The sequence below is a fragment of the Triticum dicoccoides genome, chromosome 4A (assembly GCF_002162155.2).
Source record: "Triticum dicoccoides isolate Atlit2015 ecotype Zavitan chromosome 4A, WEW_v2.0, whole genome shotgun sequence".
NCBI lineage: Eukaryota > Viridiplantae > Streptophyta > Magnoliopsida > Poales > Poaceae > Triticum > Triticum dicoccoides.
This window is the reverse complement of record NC_041386.1, coordinates 339,724,016-339,747,080: the sequence shown is the minus strand read 5'-3', so window position 1 is coordinate 339,747,080 and position 23,065 is coordinate 339,724,016.

The following is a 23,065-nucleotide window of genomic DNA, read 5'->3' as shown; positions in this document are numbered from 1 at the left end:
GAGGCCCTGACAGGGTTAGGCTAGGCTTCTTCCTAGGCGCTCCTTTTGCCCTCTTCGCCTCTCCCTATAGCCCCTAGGAGGAGAGAGACAAGAAAGGGATTATAGGGCACTTATATTTGTTCAATCTAAAATGTGTAGGACCTTGCCAATCTTTAGTCTTGAATATGTAATCTTTTTCATCTATTTCTCTACTCTACAAGGTTTGTACTTCTTTATCTGCATATTAATGAAAAAAGACATGATCGCTGGGTACTTGTGCATGTATCTTATCCATGCAGAGGAGTGACTCCTTTATACTTTTAAGTAAACAAGGTTCTCCGGCAAGCTATCTTGCCGGCCCCTTCCGTTGTTGCCGCAAGGCTTGGCCTGGTAGGCTCATGATTGTGGAAGGGAACCGGCTCCTTATCAAACCTTCTCTGTCAAATGTCACTGTGACCAGCCTGATCGAACTACTCTTCTAATCAAAGTATGGGAGCACAAATGTTTTGAAGGTGACAAGGTTTGTCTATGCACAAAAGAGACATGTTATGGATATTTCAAAGAAAACTTATTTGTCTAGCTTGTCAGGGATCGATATGTCAGCTTGTTTCCATTCCTCCTTTGCGTGACCATTTCCATGGTAGGGGGCCTGTAATTAGTACAGAGGGAAAACAATACAGGATATGATCTCTTCTAAGCGATCATGGGAAATTTATGCTAACTAAATATGCATGCAAGTTTTTAGGGTGCCAGCGCTTCGTTTTATTATCTGTGCTTAGGGTCTACGCCTGGCTTTGTACAAAGGGTTGCATGCGCATCGGCAAGTCTTGTACAAAAGGGTGGTTGCCGGGGCTGGGCCCGGCATCCGCGCCTTACGAGTAGAACTTGCGAAGATGCTCAATATTCCATGATTTCTGCTTTTTATGCCATCTTCGGTCTCCATACGGACTGCGCGAGGTCTGATGACTCGTGCTACCTGGTAAGGGCCTTCCCACTTCGGCAGCAACTTGTTGGAACCCTTGGCAGACTTAACATGCTTAAGGACAAGGTCACCTTCTTCAAGGCTCCAAGCATGGACCCTGCGGCTATGATAGCGGCGCAAGGCTTGCTGGTAGCATGCGCCACGCACAGTAGCCCAGAGACGATCTTCCTCAAGGAGCACTGCATCATCATGCTGGTGTTGCTCTTGCTCTACTTCGTCGTAGGCAAATACTCGAGGTGACCCATATATGAGTTCTATGGGGAGCACTGATTCTGCCCCATACACTAGGGAGAAGGGAGTCTGGCTCGTAGCTCGATTTGGTGTCATATAGAGGGACCAAAGAACCTCCGGCAGCTCGTCGATCTAGCGTCTGCCGCACTTTTGCAACTTATCAAAAGTCCTTGTCTTGAGCCCATGCAACACTTGAGTGTTCATCGTCTTAGCTTTTCTGTTGCTCCTGGGATGAGCAATAGAAGTGAACGGAACCTTGCTTCCGAGGGTTTGAACATATCGCATGAAGGCACGGCTTGTGAATTGGGTGCTATTGTGAGTGATTACTCTGGCGGGTACTCCAAAATAGCACACCAATCCTTTCAAGAACTTGATAGCTGATTGTGCGGTTACCTTCCTCGCAGGCTCCACTTCCGGCCACTTTGTAAACTTGTCGATTGCATACAAGAATTCAAAGCCGTCGGTAGCATGGGGGAAGGGGCCCAAGATGTCGAGCCCACATACCGAAAATGGCCAGGATAAATGGATCGTCTAGAGACTCTGGGCTAGTTGATGGATGTTCTTGGAGTGGAATTGGCAGGCTTCACATGTGGTGACTAGCTCAATTGCATCCCGGAGGGTCATGGGCCAGTAGAAACCTTGCCGGAAAGCTTTTCCATCCAAGACTCTTGATCCAATATGCGAGCCGCACACGCCTTTGTATATTTCTGCTAATTGTTCCTTCCCCTATTCACTACACAAAAATACATTTCTGTGATGATACGTGTTTGTCAAAGTAGGCCACGTTTTCTGTCATGCATGTACATCCATGATGATTTTATGACAGAATCAAGATAGTCATACATGTGCTATCGTAGAAGTGTTCCATGACAATACCAAAATTAACATCACGGAACTATGCACTTCCATGACGATAAATCACGCGTCATGGAAGTGCTTTTGTCAAGGGTAACTGACACATGGCATCCACCATAACAGGTCACTGTTAAGTTATCAAGTCTGGTTTTGGATCCGATAACCCATTAACAGAAACGACCAATGGCGATTTTCCTTGTGTAAAATTCTCATTGGCTGGAGGAAACATGTGTCAGCTCGTCATTGGTTCAGATAAGCGCCTATAATATGTTGACATGTGCGACGGGCCAACGGCCCAACACTGGCCCATTTAGCTTACAAAGGCTGACTAGTTTGACTTGGTCAAAAGGTAGCGGGCCGGCCCATGAAAATCCTGTTAATGGTATGTTCGCATATAGACCATTTTACGGCTCGGTAACTCATGGCCCGTTATGGTGTTCCCGAAACCGGCCCAACAATGTCATGTGGGTCGTCCAGTATAATACCAACCCATCTCATTTTTGGCCCATGTATGGCCCAAGACGTCTTTCAGCCCATACTAGGCCTTTCGTATCTTTGGGCCCTTTAATGGGCCGATGATCGGAGGTTTCCATAACATTGCACACGACGCGCGGGAAAACTGGAAACTGGCCCGGACTCAAGATTAATGAAGAAGCAAAGAAGATCTCAAGGGGGCAGCCACTTCCATGCCCCTGCCTGTGCACTTATTAGGGCCTACCCCGACGACTCCCAGAAGCGCGTTCGGGACAGACCTAGGGGCTTCCTTTGGTGAAACAAACCCTGGGTCTATTTCCCAGACTGTGCACAGGCACAAGAACAAGACTATAGCGTCAAGATCATATTGGAGCGCGAGGGACCAGCCCTTTGAAGGAACCAACATGTGAATCAAGAAGATCAAGACTAGCCAGAGAAGCAGGACATTGTCAAGGGAAAAGCCTCCCTTGCCAAGCAGGCAAGCCCAGCGAGGACGGGGTTCCCCCGGAAGCAAGCATTCGAGGTGTCCTGGTAGGCCTGCCGGGGCTTACGGAGGCAGAACCACTCCACCGCACCACCTCATCACGACCCAAGTCGTCAATCAGTATGGTGTCAAGCTCGAAGGTGACTAAGTGGCTATTATTCGCCACATGGTAGCCACTTTATACAGAAAATGTCTCCAAGCAACACCCTTCCTGCGATGTGTCGAGAGAGCAGGCGCGAAGCTGGCAAAATAGCCCGGCAGAGCCTGCCGGGCAAGCTAAGATGTGACATTGAGAGGCGCATTTAATGCACACTGTAGCAAGCTAAGATGTGACATTGGAGAGGCGCATTTAATGCACACTGTCAGCCTGCAGAGTTAGGTATGATAACACTGTTTGCTATCTAATCAGTGCATAATGACTGATTTGCCACTGTGGTGACCCCTTCTATCTATAAAAGGAGGTCCAAGGCAACCGTAGAAGGGGTTAGAGGATTCATACCTCCACACACTCATGCGCGCGTAACTCGCCCCACGGCGACCCTGCCGGGCAAGCATGTTGCCCTCACCACCATTTTTCCACAATCAATCGACCAAAGCAGGAGTAGGGTTTTACACCTCATGATGGCCCAAACCTGGGTAAAACTGCCCGTCTGATCTCTATCATGTTGTTCCATGCTTTTGCGCTCTTTGTGCAACGTGCCATCCCCCTGCCAAACCAAAAAGGGACTCTTGGTCCCATAGGTGGCCGTGCTTTCCCGCGACACCTCTCCATAGCCGGGAACATACAATCTGTGTAACCATACTCATTGAATCAAAGCAAGCCTCAAGGCACGAGACATATGGCTTTTACCTCCACCAAGAGGGGCCTGAACTCGTTAAACACCGAGTGTCAAACCTACGTTGTAGCTAGTCTCTACCCCTCTCATTTTCAGGATCATAACCCCGAAAGGACATCCAGCATCCAGGTCCACGTGTCATGCAGGAAAATAGAGATAAGTAAAAGTGAGACTCAGGAACGGTCATACACGTAGGGGAGTACGTGCAGGGGTCGCGGTAATATGACTATATGAGTAGTCAAATCACACAGTAAGTTGGTCGGACGGCAACCATCATTTCACTCTTCAATGACACGTACACAATATAAAAAAGGTTGATATCAGGAGAAAAAGAAAACCGCTCCACTATATATACACTAACAGGAGCCTAAGCTACAAGCCTGCTTGCTTGGGTTGCTCTCTTCTCACCCTCTCGCATAGAACGACGGTGGCCACACCGCTGGTCACATATCCAGCCTGATCCCATCAGCGAGGGAAGGGGGGATGTTCTGCATAGACGCGGTCGGCAGCAGCGAGGGAGAAAACCCACTGTCAATGCGTCCTGATCGGGGGTCCCCACGGTAGGGGCTGACGCTGCCTCCCACCATCCTTCTAGCTACACCCTGACGTCCTAGGTAGCACAACTTCCTTTTGGAGCCGGCTTGCTCCACTATCGCAGCTCCCCCACATAGCTCCATCTCCATGTGGATCTTTCTCTACTTTTGCTGGCTTCTATTTGTGATGAGTTTATGTCAGATGAACTAGTGCCACTACTATTATACTAATCACACTTCTTCAATATCTTTGCCAGCAGGGATGCTCAGCTCGATTTTAGTGGAACTACACAACAACATTGTATGATCCGAGGGTGCCAGGCTTCTTTCCTTCGACGGGTCCTACCTAGCCAGGAAATTAAATCTTGTTTAGGGTTCAAGGCCTAGAGACTGCATCAATAGATTTTTTTGTACACACTCTCACAACTTTTGTCTTTAGTTGTGAAGTAAAAATTGTCTAAGATCTGTGAATCATTGAGATGCATCAGCATGCGTGTTATTTTTCCTTTGTATTTGATGGAATGTTGTAACGGGGCAACCTTGGAGTCAGGATACATACATGAAACAAAATCTGAAAGCTTCATACTCCCTCCGGTCCTTTTTTGTATGCGTATAAGGCTACTCATAGTGGGGAGTATCATATACTAATATCATGCATATGATACTAGTGTATGATACTATCTTCATAGTGCATAGTATCATAGAGTAGTATTATAGATGATCATATTTATTACCATGCATGACACAAACTATCATAACATTTAACACAATACAGTATCTACCTATGTTACTCTAACCCTCCCTTTCTTCTTTAATTTTCTGCCACATTAGCGTGTTTGCTATTCCCAAGTGCATGATAACGGCTAAGAGCAAGTACAATAGTGGGGTATAAGCCTGCTTACATGGCACTTTTACCCATGTGGATGAGAGAGACGAGAAAAAAGTGAAGGAGTGGGCTCGCATGCAAGAGCCCACCTCTACGCATGCTCCTGGGTAAAAGCATTTAATGGGAGGAAAGACATAGAGAGAAGGTTGAAAAAAGTTATGAACTTATAGCTAGCTCTATTGTATGAGTTGTTAATAATGCTAATTTGAGATGACATGGCACGTTCATATAGCCAACAACTGGCTATACTATTAACCATGCTCTAAGACACCACCACTATGGCTAGCCTAAGAAAATCTCACTTTTCCACAATTGTTTGCGCCTTAGCATATTTGTGCTGCTCTTTCCAATAGTACTACCGCACGCGCAACCACAATAATTCCCATGTCTCTCCCATATTCCTCGTCCCTTTCTTAGAGTAAGTATAATAAGGTGACGTAGGCGGGTTGCAAACCTTTAAATATTGTATCTTTGCTAAGTTGGATGAGAGAGAAGAGGAGAGAGAAGAGAAGCGGGTTGTAGATTTACAGCCGGTTGTAGCACGGGCTGCAAGAAGCTACTACCTGCATAATACGAATCCAAGGATATAATTTTTGTTAACATGCACTAACAATTTGTCAGTTAATTCTTTGGTCAAAAATTATCATAAATTACATAGGGGACTAATAAAACAGGACGTAGGTAGTATGTGAGAGTGTATGGTGGGTCATGTGGTAAAATGTAGTACTTTCTTGTAGCCCATTACTATATATGTTGACTATTAGATTGGCCACTACAAAAAATACATTTTGCATCTATACAAGGCCACTAAAAATTAATCGAGGCAATAGTACTTTCTTGTATAAGGGAATGGAGGGAGTAGAACTTTCTTGTAGCCCATTACTATACATGTTGACTATTACATTGGCTATAGATGACATGGCAACATGTTATCCATCAACCGGCTATATTATTAACCATGCTTAAGGCATGCTTGCACACACACAGAGAGAGAGAGAGAGTCGCATCGCATGCATGCAAAACTGGAGAGAGAGAGAGAGCTACATGCAGATAGATCTAGTGAGCCTGCATCCAGAGAGATGGAGAGAGGAGTAATTGTTCGCGAGAATTGAGTACTTTGCATGTGCATAACTACCCAGAATTTCCTCCATAGCAAATCCGGGGGCAAAATAGTCTATACACTCCGGTGTATAGTAATTTTTTATTTGCCTGCGGGCTGCTACGTAGTACTACTATACCATAGTGTGTTTGTTAAACACAAAGAAAAAAGGACCAGAGGTGTCGCACGATGTCCAAGGAATATGGTGATAGTGGGAGGTGGGCCATGTAGTCACTGGGCTGCCGTGTTTCGTACTCCTCCGGTGTAAGAGTGGAGAAAGTAGTTTTATCACAGAATAAATAAATAAATAAGAGTGCAGGCGCTCTATGATGCTCTACCACCACAGTAATAGTGACCAATGAATCGTCAAATCACATAGACCCGGCAGTTAGTTGGATGGAAGAAGCAAACCATCACTCTTCGTTGAATCCGCTTCCCCTCATGTAGTACAGTGTTCTTTTGGAAACCAGAGTTTCATTTCATTGGATCACACCATCGAGCAAAACCAATGCTTAAATCATACTTATCGTGTTCGTGTCTCACCCTTCTCCACCCCACACGATCGCTCGGCATGCCACTCACCGCAAACTGAGTATACACAAACTTTCCCGCCTGCTTGTCGATGGATGGCAGCATGGAGTACTAGCACTACTGGAAGAGATAGACGAGGAGGGGGAGGACAACTAGTTGTAGCACAGACTCCCAAGAACTTTTTTACATGCATGTTGTGGCCGGTCGTGGTGATGTTTGAAAGTGGAACGGTCTTGTGCACCGGAAAGCGGCGCATGCGGTGCTCTCTCGGCCAGCACGCCGCTTCAATGCTGGCGCAGTGAGAGGTCACGTCCACTCTGGCCGGGCATGAATGCGGCACTAACCGTTTTGGGTAGGAAGCACGCGGGGGGTGATGAAGAGGGTTTGGGTTGGCCAGGGCAGTCAGGAGTGGGCGTGGCAGTGGTCCGGACGGCTGCAAACGAGAGGTGATGGTTGTACGTAAATATTGCTACGTAATTAATAAAGTAAATAATGTGCCAGTTGGACAAATATGATTGGAGATGGAGATGGAGATGGAGATGAAAGTAAGAATTTTACGTAAACATGGATATGCATGTCTACTGTGTGTGTGCGTGCACACACACATAGTGCCGACTCTTGCGGCTACTCATACACATCATCAATGTCTTGTTCTCCCTACACACACACAAACTTAGTACCGCCTCATTTTGTTCCTAGGATAGGAATATCATAGGAGTGGGAGACAATATGAAGTGAGATAAATGGGGTACTATGTACAAGAATTAAGCGATGTATATAGATGTTAGGGATCGGCGGGAGTACCATTTCTGTTAGGGATCGGCGGGAGTACATGTTTAACAAATGTATTGTTCAGATAATGTCTCTGTTATTATATATCAGTTACAGTGTTTTACAAATGGTATTATCCTACTTTGTAGTTCTTTCTACATGTTTAACCAAGGCATTGTTAAGATAATGTCTCTATTAATATGAATCAGTTACACTGTTTTAGGAATGGTACTTTTTTGCTTTGTCGTTCTTTATACATGTTGAACCAAGGTATTGTTAAGATAATGTCTCCGTTAATAAGTATGAATAACACTGTAGGAGAATTGCTACTTTCCTACTTTGTTTCCCATTAAGATAAGGTAGATGTTTTCTTCTTCTACGCGTATAAGTCATCAACCGTTATTTCTCAGTAATTGTTTACTTTATACCTATTTGTGCATACAGGGATATCAAAACTTCTACTCGATTCTATTTTGACTTTGATTTTAGTTGAACTGCACAAAAGGAGCCAATGTGTCTAAGGCAAATTGTCGCATTATTGGGCCGAGTTAATCTTTCCACTTTGTAGAAAGAAGCAGTCACTGTTTGCGCTACATTACACAAGGGATGATCGAGAAGCTTTAGAGTATTAGTAGATGCTAGTGACATGACTAGTCTGCAGAGACCAAGGGAAACTCACCAACACATGGAGTGCAAAATTCACTCCACAAGGAAAGGTATGACCAAGTCAGTGGCCGACACAGTTGTAACAAATGAGGTCAGTATAGGCCTTCATCCACATGATTGTGCTTTGTTATGTTGTGCTACATATATTGTTGTATCATTTTGAATAAATGTTTAATTGAAGCTATTATATTGTTATATTTTCCTGTTAAGATAATGAAGATGATTATATGTGTTATCATATGTTTAATCAACTAGTACCACTATTATATTCATCACACTTTTCTGTATTTATGCAGACAAGGATGCTCAGCTTGATTTCAGTGGAACTGCAAAAAATGTTTAGATGGTTCATGTCCTCCATAATACTTCATCATGCACAAGACATCGAATGGTTCTCTAATCATTCGATGTCACCTTGAGCCACCAGAATATCTACTTGAATGGATCTACCAATATCTTCAAGGCCTTGCAACATATAAATACAAAATCCACCATGCTACGCAAGACATTGTTTGATTTCAGTGGAACTGCACACAAAGATAAGCAAGTTAATCTGGTTCCATGTGCCATTTCAATGTGCAAACTGATCACAAGCCCTGCCCATTCAACAATCATAGGCATTACATATTTTGAATGGGAAAAGCTTGTTAAAGTTTAACATTGATGTTAGCAAGAAGAAAATCATTTGATATTTTGGAATTGGAAAACCTTGTCAAATTTTGCTCATTGATGTTAGTCAGAAGACATGGATTTGATATTTTGTAAAGGGGCGCTCTTTGCCGTGAGCAGCATCAATCTTTTTTCCTATTCATGTGTTCAATCCATAAGTAAATATTGACTCTGATGACATGCATAATCATGAATGTTGAATTATTTAAGGTATTTTAAGAGTTTGTTCTGAATGTTGTCTATGAAATACCAGGCCTTGTGATTTTGATTGAAAACTTGAGCTTGGAATGTAGTGGCATGCGGCATCACGAGCTATTCACCGTGCCTCTTAAGAATAATGCTTCGTATTGTTTTTGCATGTTGATCTAATGCTAGTGATTTGCATGTTAAGAAGATCATCCTCTTCTGTTGTTTCTCGGCTTAAGAAGTTCATGGTCTTATGTTTCATTCATAGCCTATACGACAACTCGGGTAGGCCAAAGGTGAAACCATATGATCTTCCGACCAACTCATCATCTTACCGTTTCATGCCGGCTTAGTCTCTCGAAGGTGCTCATAGGGGTCCGATGATCCTGGCTTCCTGAATGAGCAGCAGGCGCTGTATCAGACCATCCATAGGGCCCATGAGGCCCTCTCCGTCGTCCTTTGAGTTGTTGCGCTTGCCGTGGTGCCATCGTCTCGCGTTGTCAACATGGTCAACGAACATGAGGAATCAGGAGATGAGTTTACTTGGAGAGGGTGACAGTAGGGACCCACCAGGGCCATAGTTGTACATACGCAAGTGCCTCCTTATTATATACAATTATATTTTTTTGCTTCCTCCTGGTTTCCTGACATCACGATCCCACACCATTGTCAAACTATATAGTCAATAAACGAGAGAATTGCACAAGGAGCGGCCGACAGCTGGGACCCAGTAGCTCAAGCAGTATTTGTTTTTTGAGGTGTGAGTAGAGTTTTTATTGAGCGATCTTTTTGTTGTTATTCAGAGGAGCAGTGTATCAACTGGTCTAGCTGTGGCCCGTCTAGCCCAGGCATTATTTTATGTCGACCAAATATCCAGCCCGGATATTAATTTTTCAAGGAGAAACTGGCTAGCCCAGCTATATTTTTTTGCGGAATACCCAACCCAGGTCGACTTGATATTCTCCGCACCGAACAGGTAATTATAAAATGGGATTTAAAAAACAATAAATGGGTTGTAAATATAAAAACACGCCGAACAGGTGATTAGTTTCAAAATTACTATTTTTGGATTTTAAAATTTTAATTTCATTACTTGTTGCACGCGCAAAATTTCGTTGGATTTTTACCTAATACAAATTTATTTTGAAATTATATTTAATCTGACTTGAAATTTCGGGATAAAAAATATTACGGATCCCCTCAAAATGTGGGAAGTTTTGTTGTTTTTTTAGCAGTTGGTTGAAATTACTAAACCGTTGTCCTGGCTAGAAAATGGGTTGTAATTTTAACGAACAGCAAATGGGCTGCAGTAAATTCCATTAGAATTCAAGAATGGGTTGTACATTATAACAAATCGCAAATGGGCTATATGTTCTCTGCCATAGATGTGATAGTCACTTGTGGGCCTACTAAGTTGATGCATACGAAAGGCTTTGTCAACTTATAGTCAACACACGATTCTAGTAGCAGTGTCGTCGGATGTCCATCCAATGGTTGTGATGCTTCTTCAATCTCGGATATGCAAGCTTCAGCCACCCAAACCACCGCCGGTGGTACCGCATGCTACCACCTCCCGTGGCTGGCTGTGCTGTCGCACAGGTCTCACTGGCCCACCCTACTCCCATCGCCGTCCAGGCCATTCCTCTACTCGCAAACATGATGATGCAATGCACATGATGACATGACAAGATGCAACACGCAAACGAAAGGCATGGCAACGACAGCGAAAAACTGGAAGACACCTAGCGCAATGGTCTCAGGGTGTCACAACACTCCACCACTACGAGAGGATCTCGTCCCGAGATCTAGGATGGCACCATAGGGAAACAGAAGAGGAAGAGAATAGGTAAAACAAAGTTGCTTCTTGAACAAACGAATGAAACCACAAACCTTGAGAGGAAAAATATTTTGAGAAAAGAATATAACGAAGATGAACGAGATTGCGAACATTCCGTTAGAAAAGAGGAATAAGGAACATTATGAGAAACTTGTAGGTTGAAAGACAAAAGAAAAGGGGTGCAGCGGATAAGACGTACATGCAAGCACTCCGGTAGAAACGAGATGTACAAGGAACGATAAAGAATCAATTACGAAAACACTCCGGTTAAAACAAGATAGAGAAGGAATAAGAATGATATAATTTGGGCAGCACTCCGACTGTAAATGAAAGGAATTGAACATGAACTTGGGAAGATTGGATGATACTTGATGAAATCACCAATACATCGCCTCCAGAACTACTGAAAGAATGGCACAAAGGGTAAGAAAGATTTCAACAGCACTCTGGAACAATTGAATAACAAGAGGTGGATTATTAAGAAGTGCGCCGGCATGAGAAAAAATTTAAAACAAGGAAAGGAATATGATCAACAAAGCTTGAATTGAATCCACCGGAGAAGAAAAAGAACGAATAATGATAACTTGAAGTTTCGTTAGTATCTTCATGAAGAATCACCGGATAAGAACATTGAAGGAAAAGAATGAAGAGAGTTAGCATGAATAAAATGGATACTTGATTAAGACCTCTAATTCCTTGAAGGAAAAAGGGTGGGAGGGCGGGAAAAACAAAGACAACTTGGGACGAATGAAACAAACACCGTTGAGAAAACTTTGAGTTGATCTTACAGATGGGAAAAATGATAGGATCATCTTGAAGAGAATCACACCGGCTGGAAAGAATTGACATGACAACCTCGATGATCAAGAAGGATAGGTATTCACATAGAAATATGAGAACACCACTTAGAAAAGGTATGGAATCCACATCTGACTTCAATGCAACTCGAATACCACAACACAAAAAAACAAGGATTTGGCTTGCAGGATAAGCCAGAACAAACATACGATAGATCCCATATCGTATCATGTGTCCGTTGGAAAGATATCCTACGAGCTACTTGAATTCCCACTTATAAACTCCCGAAACTTTCTGGTTATGCAATCAGGTGCTAGGGATACAGGGGAAGCATAATATCTCACCCAAAACTAACAAATCCTACATCCAACTGTATCCATCCTTGAACACATAACCAAGAAACCTTCGGAAATCGTGTACCTCAACCTTCGAAAAGCATCCGTTATACAAGTTATGGCAATACACCCGAACTCCCACCCCAGTACTGGGTGGCGTCGAGGTTATCTCCCCAACAACTGCATAAAAGAGATTTTCGATGTCGGCGAACTCAGGTATTCCAGAACTGCAACGATAAATTGTGACGACAACACCTCGGAGCTCAACTCCCCGGGACACTGCCACAACCCCTAAATGTCACGAGGAACCAAGAATAATGTTCTCGTCACAAAACCATCAGAATGATTCCAAGATACCCGCGTGATCCTAAAAAAATTTGTGAAATTTGAGGAGAGAAAAGACAAAACTTCTACGTCAGGAGGCCTCACCAGAGCGACGAAGGGACTGAGGAGTAAAAAGAATCCTACTCTTCGATATATATAATCCTAAGACTCAAAACATTTTGTTCTAGACTCAACAGTGTCAGCGATTCGATCAAGCAGGGGGCTCCTAAGTCAGGGATGGCTCTGATTACCAACTTGTAACACCCACGATGCGGCTATATCTCCCACGTGTCGACTTAGAGGCCTAGCTACATGGTAGATTTGTCGCAAGAAGGGTAATCTTCACACAATCCCATGTACTGAATAAGAAAGAGATAAAGAGTTGGCTTACAATCGCCACTTCACAGAAAACATAAATAATTCATACAACATCCAGAATACAATCAAGGTCCGACTACAGAACCAAAATAGAAGAAGACAACCCCAAATGCTAGATCCCCGATCGTCCCAACTGGGATCCACTACTGATCAGCAGGAAACGAAACAAAACAATGATCGAGATCTTCATCGAGCTCCCACTTCAGCTCGGTTGCGTCATCTGCACTGGTATCGTCAGCACCTGCAACTGTTTGGAAGTATTTGTGAGTCACGAGGACTCAGCAATCTCACACCCACGAGATCAAGACTATTTAAGCTTATGGGTAGGAAAGGGTAGTGAGGTGGAGCTGCAGCAAGCACTAGCATATATGGTGGCTAACATATGCAAATAAGAGCGAGAAGAGAAGCAACGCAGTGGTCGAGAAGCTAGAAATGATCAAGAAGTGATCATGAAAGCTACTTACGTTCAAGCATAACACAAGAACCGTGTTCATTTCCCGGACTCCACCGGAAAGAGACCATCACGGCTACACGCGCGGTTGATGCATTTTAATTAAGTTAAGTGTCAAGTTTTCTACAACCAGACATTAACAAATTCCCATCCGCCCATAACTGCGGGCACGGCTTTCGAAAGTTCAAACCCTGCAGGGGTTTCCCAACTTAGCCCATCACAAGCTCTCATAGTCAACGAAGGATATTCCTTCTCCCAGGAAGACCCGATCAGACTCGGAATCCTGGTTACAAGACATTTCGACAATGGTAAAACAAGACCAGCAAAGTCGCCCGAATGTGCCGACAAATCCCAATAGGAGCTGCACATATCTCATTCTCAAAGCACACCGGATGGGCAAGACATCGGGTTGGCATAGACCCTGGTTGCCCAGGGGGCGCCGGACATCGCCCAGTTCAGACCAACACTTAGAGAAGCATTGGCCCGGGGGGGTTAAAATAAAGATGACCCTCGGGCTCGAGAAAACCCAAGGGAAGGTTATAGGTTGTTAGGCAAATGTAAAACCAAGGTTGGGCCTTGCTGGAGGAGTTTTATTCAAAGAGAACTGTCAAGGGGTTCCCATAACACACAACCGCGTAAGGAACGCAAAATCAAGGAACATAACACTGGTATGACGGAAACTAGGGCGGCAAGAGTGGAACAAAACAGGAGGCATAAGGCCGGGCCTTCCACCCTTTACCAAGTATATAGATGCATTAAAGTAAATAAGATATAATAATGATATCCCAACAATATCCATGTTCCAACATGGAACAAACTTCATCTTCACCTGCAACTAGTAACGCTATAAGAGGGGCTGAGCAAAAGCGGTAACATAGCCAAACAACGGTTTGCTAGGAAAGGATGGTTAGAGGCTTGACATGGCAAAATGGGAGGCATGATATAGCAAGTGGTACGTATCGCGACATAGCAATAGAGCGAGCAACTAGCAAGCAAAGATAGAAGTGATTTCGAGGGTATGGTCATCTTGCCTGAGATCCCGCAAGGAAGAAGAACGAGTCCATGAAGAAGACAAACGAACATAGTCGAACGAATCCTCACAACTCCGGAATAAAACTGAAGCTAACGAGATAAGGAACCCGGAAAGCAGCAAGCAACATAGTAAACAACCATCACATAAACATGGCATGATGCGCAACCAAGTATGATGCATGTCCAGTTTAATGAGGCATGGCATGGCAAAATGCACAAACAATCCTACAACTTAAGTGGAGCTCAATATGCAACTCGGTTGCATATTGACGAAACACCACGTGACTTATTTAGTTCTCTCTCGTTTAGGTACCCATCAATATTAAATGTTATTAAACTTGGCAAGAGGTGAAGCATATTAGAACTACCTATCTAGGCAAGTTTCAATGAGGCCGGAAACAACAAACAACAATTCCGGAAAAACCTCATATGCAATTTATGGATTTGGTACTGTTCTGTCCTAAACCATATTTTAGAGTTTTTAAACATGCAAGATGAATGCACCATGTTAAACTAGGCATTTTTCTACCCCATTTACATATAAAGTTTATTAAATTTGGAGCTACGGTTATTTAGTTACAAAAATAAAGCATTTTAGCACGGCAATAGGCAAATTTAAACAAACAACATTTCAAACATTTATAACATAGATGAAAGTGGCATATTATTAAACCAGATGAAATTTTAAGCATTTTTCATATATAATGTTTTTTACATATGATGCATGGTTTGCGAGTTTTAATATGCACAGAGTTTAGGGACTTTTCTGTAAAACTGCAGCCTCTTGATAAAAAGGAAAAATCGCTGAAAGGAAAAAAACAAAAGCGGGCCAAATCTAACTAGCCCAAAAGTGCATAGGAGAGGGGTGGGCACGTCCTCACCCATGGGCCAAGCTCAGCTCGGTCGAGAGGCTGGCCGGGCGCTATTGTGGGCCAGCCGTGAGGTGAGGAGGCGCTGGGCCTGGACCACGGTCAACGCGAGCAGTGGGCCGAGACCCACGCATGGGAGCCGTGCGTGTAACCACACGCACTCGCGCAAGCAGGCAAGAACGGTGGCCACCGGTGACGGGGTGGCGCTCCGGCGGCGGGGCGGTCCGGCAGACGACGGGGATGGACGCGGGGCGGCGGATCCAGGCGGCGGCTCAACGGATCTGGCACGGGGACGGCGGGAATGAGCGCCGGCAATGTGGCGCGTGTTCCGGCGGACCTGCAGGATGATGGTGGCGACCCCATGCGGTGGCGGGGCTTCCTGAGAGAGAGAGAAATGATCATGAGAGGGGAAGAAGCGGGAGAGCCAGAGGGAGGAGGAGAGGAACAAGGCGGCAGCCACTCATCTCCGACGAGGTCGGATCTCCGGCGAGGCTGACCCGGTGGGGTCACGAGGCAGGGACGGGGATCCGGATCGGGAGCTCCTCTCCTGATCTGGAGCTCGGGGCGCAGGGGCGGCGCAGTTTGGGCTTCGGAGCCCAGATCGGGGCCCGTGCGGGCCTGGCGCAAACTCCACGGGCTGCAGTGGCTGGAGGGAGGCAGGGGGACAGGTGGCCGGCCCTGGTTGGCTAGAACGGCGGCGCTGGCAGCGGTTGGCGAGCGGCGCAGCGCCAAGTGGCCGAGATGGGTTCGGTCGGTGCTAAAAACGAGGAATGAGAGGGGGGTTTCCAAATCTGGTGGTCTAGGCCTTCCTTATATAGCAGGGAGGCTAGGGTTTGGGTCTAGGGGGTGATTTGGAGCCCTCTGATTGCGATCGGACGGTTTTGGATGCGCGGAGGATTAGGTTACGCCTAGGTGGGGCTAGAGGGCTGTGCAGATGGGCTGGACTGGGAGGAAAGAGGATGAATGCAGCCCGGCGACTGTTTTCGAAGACCAAAAATGTCCGACGATAGACCAGCTATACTACCGCTAGAGTTATCCGTTGGGGCATCAAACGGACTCCGAATGCGATGAAACTTGGCAGACGGCCTACCTAGAACATAACAACACCGCATGCCAACTTTCAACCCATTCCAAGAACATTTTTCGGCCACTTATAAAATACTATTTCGGACGTGCCGCGGGCGCGTGCAAGTGTGTCTGGACTCTGAACGGACAACGGAGAGAACGAGGAGACCGGGACGGATGCAAGTTTCGAAAACATGATGATGCAATGCACATGATGACATGACAAGATGCAACACGCAAACGAAAGACATGGCAATGACGACGAAAAACTGGAAGACACCTGGCGCAACGGTCTCGGGGCGTCACAACACTCCACCACTACGAGAGGATCTCGTCCCGAGATCTAGGATGGCACCGGAGGGAAATGGAAGAGGAGGAGAAGAGGTAAAACAAAGTTGCTTCTTGGACAAACGAATGAAACAAAGTTGCTCCTTGAGAGGAAAAACGTTTTGAGAAAACAATATAACGAAGATGAACGAGATTGCGAACATTCTGTTAGAAAAGAGGAACAAGGAACATTACGAGAAACTTGTAGGTTGAAAGACAAAAGAAAAGGGGTGCAGCGGATAAGACGTACATGCAAGCACTCTGGTAGAAATGAGATGTACAAGGAACTATAAAGAATCAATTACGACAACACTCCAGTTAAAACAAGATTGAGAAGGAATAAGAATGATATAATTTGGGCAGCACTCCGACTGTAAATGAAAGGAATTGAACATGAACTTGGGAAGATTGGATGATACTTGATGAAATCACCAACACATCGCCTCCAGAACTACTGAATGAATGGCATAAAGGGTAAGAAAGATTTCAGACAGCACTCCGGAACAATTGAATAACGAGAGGTGGATTATTAAGAAGTGCGCCGGCATGAGAAAACATTTAAAATGAGGAAAGGAATATGATCAACAAAGCTTGAATTGAATCCACCGGAGAAGAAAAATAACGAATAATGATAACTTGAAGTTTCATTAGTATCTTCATGAAGAATCACCAGATAAGAACATTGAAGGAAAAGAATGAAGAGACTTAGCATGAATAAAATGGATGCTTGATTAAGACCTCTGATTCCTTGAAGGAAAAAGGGTGGGAGGGCGGGAAAAACAAAGACAACTTGGGACGAATGAAACAAACACCATCGAGAAAACTTTGAGTTGATCTTACAGATGGGAAAAATGACAGGATCATCTTGAAGAGAATCACACCGGTTGGAAAGAATTGACATGACAACCTCGATAATCAAGAAGGATAGGTATTCACATAGAAATATGAGAACACCACTTAGAAAAGGTATGGAATCCACATCTGACTTCAAAGCAACTTGAATACCACAACACACACAAAAACAAGGATTTGGCTTGCATGATAAGCCGGAACAAACATATGATAGATCCCATATCGTGTCATGTGTCCGTTGGAAAGATATCCTACGAGCTACTTGAATTCCCACTTATAAACTCCCGAAACTTTCTGGTTATGCAATCAGGTGCTGGGGATACAGGGGAAGCATAATATCTCACGCAAAATTAACAAATCCTACATCCAACTGTATCCATCCTTCAACACATAGCCAAGAAACCTTCAGAAATAATGTACCTCAACCTTCGAAAAGCATCCGTTATACAAGTTATGGCAATACTCCCGAACTCCTGCCCCAGTACTGGGTGGCGTCGAGGTTATCTCACCACCAACTGCATAAAAGAGATTTTCGATGTCGGCAAACTCAGGTATTCCAGAACTGCAACGATAAAATTGTGATGACAACACCTCGGAGCTCAACTCCCCGGGACACTACCACAACCCCTAAATGTCAGGAGGACCAAGAACGATGTTCTCATCACAAAACCATCGAAACGATTCCAAGATACCCGCATGATCCTAAAAAAAATCGTGAAATTTGAGGAGAGAAAAGTCAAAACTTCTACGTCAGGAGGCCTCACCAGAGCAACGAAGGGACTAAGGAGTAAAAAGAATCCTACTCTTCGATATATATAATCCTAAGACTCAAAACATTTTGTTCTAGACTCAACAGCATCAGCGATTCGATCAAGCAGGGGGCTCCTAAGTCGGGGATGGCTCTGATTACCAACTTGTAACAACTTCTACGTCAGGAGGCCTCACCAGAGCAACGAAGGGACTAAGGAGTAAAAAGAATCCTACTCTTCGATATATATAATCCTAAGACTCAAAACATTTTGTTCTAGACTCAACAACATCAGCGATTCGATCAAGCAGGGGGCTCCTAAGTCGGGGATGGCTCTGATTACCAACTTGTAACACCCACGATGCGGCTATATCTCCCACGTGTCGGCGCACGACTTAGAGGCATAGCCGCATGGTAGGTTTGTCGCAAGAGGGGTAATCTTCACACAATCCCATGTACTGAATAAGAAAGAGATAAAGAGTTGGCTTACAATCGCCACTTCACACAAAACATAAATAATTCATACAACATACAGAATACAATCAAGGTCCGACTACGGAACCAAAATAGAAGAAGACAACCCCAAATGCTAGATCCTCGATCGTCCCAATTGGGCTCCACTACTGATCAACAAGAAACGAAAACAATGATCAAGATCTTCGAGCTCCCACTTGAGCTCGGTTGCGTCATCTGCACTGGTATCATCGTCACCTGCAACTGATTGGAAGTATCTGTGAGTCATGAGGACTCAGCAATCTCACACCCGCGAGATCAAGACTATTTAAGCTTATGGGTAGGAAGGGGTGGTGAGGTGGAGCTGCAGCAAGCACTAGCATATATGGTGGCTAACATACACAAATAAGAGCGAGAAGAGAAGCAACACAGCGGTCGAGAAGCTAGAAATGATCAAGAAGTGATCCTGAAAGCTACTTACGTTCAAGCATAACACAAGAACTATGTTCACATCCCGGACTCCATCAGAAAGAGACCATCACGACTACACACGTGGTTGATGCATTTTAATTAAGTTAAGTGTCAAGTTCTCTACAACCGGACATTAACAAATTCCGATCTGCACATAACCATGGGCACGGCTTTCGAAAGTTCAAACCCTGTAGGGGTGTCGCAACTTAGCCCATCCCAAGCTCTCACGGTCAACGAAGGATATTCCTTCTCCCAGGAAGACTCGATCAGATTCAGAATCCCGGTTACAAGACATTTCGACAATGGTAAAACAAGACCCGCAAAGCCGCCAGAATGTGCCGACAAATCCCGATAGGAGCTGCACATATCTCGTTCTCAGGGCACACCGGATGGGAAAGACATCGGGTTGGCATAGACCCTGGTTACCCAGGGGGCGCCGGACATCGCCCAGTTCAGACCAACACTTAGAGAAGCACTGGCCCGGGGGGTTAAAACAAAGATGACCCTCGGGCTCGCGAAAACCCAAGGGAAGGTTATAGGTTGTTAGGAAAATGTAAAACCAAGGTTGGGCCTTGCTGGAGGAGTTTTATTCAAAGCGAACTGTCAAGGGGTTCCCATAACACCCAACCGCGTAAGAACGCAAAATCAAGGAACATAACACCGGTATGACGGAAACTAGGGCGGCAAGAGTGGAACAAAACACCAGGCATAAGGCCGAGCCCTCCACCCTTTACAAGTATATAGATGCATTAAAGTAAATAAGATATAATAATGATATCCCACCAATATCCATGTTCCAACATGGAACAAACTACATCTTCACCTGCAACTAGTAATGCTATAAGAGGGGCTGAGCAAAAGCGGTAACGTAGCCAAACAACGATTTGCTAGGAAAGGATGGTTAGAGGCTTGACATGGCAAAATGGGAGGTATGATATACCAAGTGGTAGGTGTGATGCCCCGAGACCGTTGTGCCAGGTGTCTTCGAGTTATTCGCTGCTGTTGCCAGGTCATTTGCTTGCGTGTTGCATTTCATCATGTCATCATGTGCATCGCAGCATCATGTTTTCAAAACCTGCATCCGTCCGGGTTCCCCCAGTTCCCTCTGTTGCCCGTTCTGAGCCCAGACATGCTTGCACGTGCCCGCGGCACGTCCGAAATAGTATTTTTATAAGTGGCTTGAAAATGTTCTCAGAATGGGTTGAAAGTTGGGGTGCGGTCTTATTATAGTGTAGATAGGCCGCTTGCCAAGTTTCATCGCAATCGGAGTTCGTTTGACGCCTCAGCGATTAACTATAGCGGCAGTATAGCCGGTCTAACGCCGGACGTTTTCGGTCTCCGGAAACAGTCGCCGGGCCTCCCTCTCTTCTCTTCTCTTAGCTTGAGACCGTCTACACAGCCCACGACCTACCGCCAGGTCCAACCTAACCTCTCTCGTCAGCCCGCGGCCCTCCTCCCACACGCGTCCGAAATCGGTCCCGGACCCGACCCGGACAGTCGTCACCGTTGGATTCGGAACATCCCCAAACATCTACAAAATATCACCGTTTCCTTATTTGGGCTACCTAAGCTATTTTTCTCGTCCATCCGATTATGATCGGAGGGACCTTATACCCCCCTAAACCTATCCGGCTTGCTATATATAGTGGCAACCCTAGACTAATCCCTAGATTTTAGCCTATATGTCCCATCCATCCCATCATGCGCCACCACCCACTCAAATCTCTCGGGATCCATTCCCCAACCCAGGCAGCCTCCGACCCCCTCATGGTTTTCAGCGCAGCCGCACCTGGTCCCCTCTCCTCCCTCCATGGAGTCGTCAGATCCGACGAGCCCTGCCGCCGGTGACTCCCACAGGAACCCTCTCCTTCCTCCCCTGCTTCTTCTTCCTTCCCAATTTTTCTCTCCCTCTTCTCAACATCTTGGTCTTGCTTTTCTACAGGAGCACACCAGCGTCGTGGTGCCCTCCCGAGCCCCTCGCGCGCCAGATCCGGCGAGCCACGCCGGATCCATCTCCGGTTCCTTGTAGCTCGGCGCCCCCGTGCTCCGTCGCCACGTACGAGCTTGGCACCGTCCACTGCTTCGCGCACCTACTCCCGCTGCTGCCTGCGACCTCTGCTTCTATCAGGACGCCGCCGCCTTGGCCTCCAGCTCTGCCCAGCCGCTGCCTCCTCTGCCGACTTGAACCCCGCCGAATCAGGGCCTCGTCGTCCGCGCCCGGCCAACAACAAGCAGCAGCTCGCCGGGGCACGAGCTCCATCGGGTCCGCCTCCCTGCTGCCGGAGCCCCATGACCCCGCGCCAAGCCTCTCGCCAGTGCCAAGTGCCTGGCCGCCTCTGCCTGGATCTACTCCTCGCCTTGTCCTCATCACCGGGAGCCCCGCCATCTCCAGCGTCGCGCCCAAGACCCACATCACCGGCAATCGTTCCCGCTGTGCATTGTCCTGAACTTGGTGCTGATGTTTCCCTGTCGAACGAGCCTGCACCGCCGCGCGCCTGCATCTGCGACGGAGACGACGTTGATGGCTCCTGCTTCCCCTACCGCGTCGCCCGCTGGATCCGCCGCCCTCTGCTGCTGCTCGGCCGCCGTCCCCCTGCGACCTCTGCTTCATGAACGAGCGGGAGAAACGCCTCCGTTAACCGCGCTCGCCCCTGCCTCGATCCAGTGGGATCGGCAGGGGCATGAACGATCTAGTACATGAGTGGGCCGGCCTGGCAGCGCCCTGCCGGCCTCCCCTCTCCACCAGCTGGGCCAAGGCCCATGGGTGAGGACACGCCCAGCCTCTCCCCTGTTCCTGTTGGGCCAACAAGACTTGGCCCAGTATTGTTTTTTCCTGCTGCTGTGTTTTTCTCTTTTATCCAGTAAAGACAGATTTGCAGAAAAGACCTTCAACTTCATGCATTTCATATCTCACAAACCGTGCATCGGATTAAAACAAACTTAATATGAAACTTGCTTAGAATTTTGTCTAGTTTAATATTATTCAACTTTCACCCATGTTTAAAATGTTTAAAGTGTTGTTTGTTTAAATTTGCTCATATGCCATGCTAAAATGATTTAATTCATAACTAAATAACCGTAACTCGGAATTTAATAAACTTTATATGTAAATGGGGTAGAATTTTGCCTAGTTTAACATGGTGGCTTCTCTTTACATGTTTAACAACTATAAAATTGGGTTTAGGGCAGAGCAGTACCATAACCAAAATATGCTCATGTGGAGTTTCCGGATTTGTTGTTTGTTGTTCCCGGCCTCATTTAAACTTGACTAGATAGGTAGTTTTACTTTGCTTCACCCCTTGCCATACTAAACAACATTTAATCTTGTTGGGTACATCAACGAGATCGAACTAAGTAACTCGAATGTGGTGTTCCGTCAATATGCATCCAGTTGCATATTGAGCTCCACTTAATTTGTAGGGTTGTGTCAGGACCCCGACTCAATGCCACATCGATCTAGCATGTAACACCTCATATCACTTTGCGGCCTCACGCACGGTATTTCCACGGGTGTCGCCTTACCTTTGCCCGGGACCGTTTGCGTCTTTTGGCACACGTATATGATAGTGTCGCTAGCATCCATATGATAAGGAGCCCGGGCTGACATGGCTAGTCGTAAACCCAAAGTGGCACAAACTTACAGGGACAGGCATCCATGACCCAGCATCGAACGTGTCGGTCATCAGCGAGTGAATCCAGGCTGTAGCACTGGGCTAGCAGGACTCCGGTGAACCAGGCTGTAGCGGGCTAACAGGACTCCGGTATTCATCGCGTGACATTTCCCCGAAGGGACAGACACAGGAACGAAGAAGGACACATGCCGGCCAGCCTAAGTGTTCCGGAGCAGTAGCAAGCTACCCTGGCTCGGTGGAAACACTAGGAGACATTTCCCGGTAAGAGGGGCTACTAAGGATAAACAATTAGATAGTCAGATCCCACACAT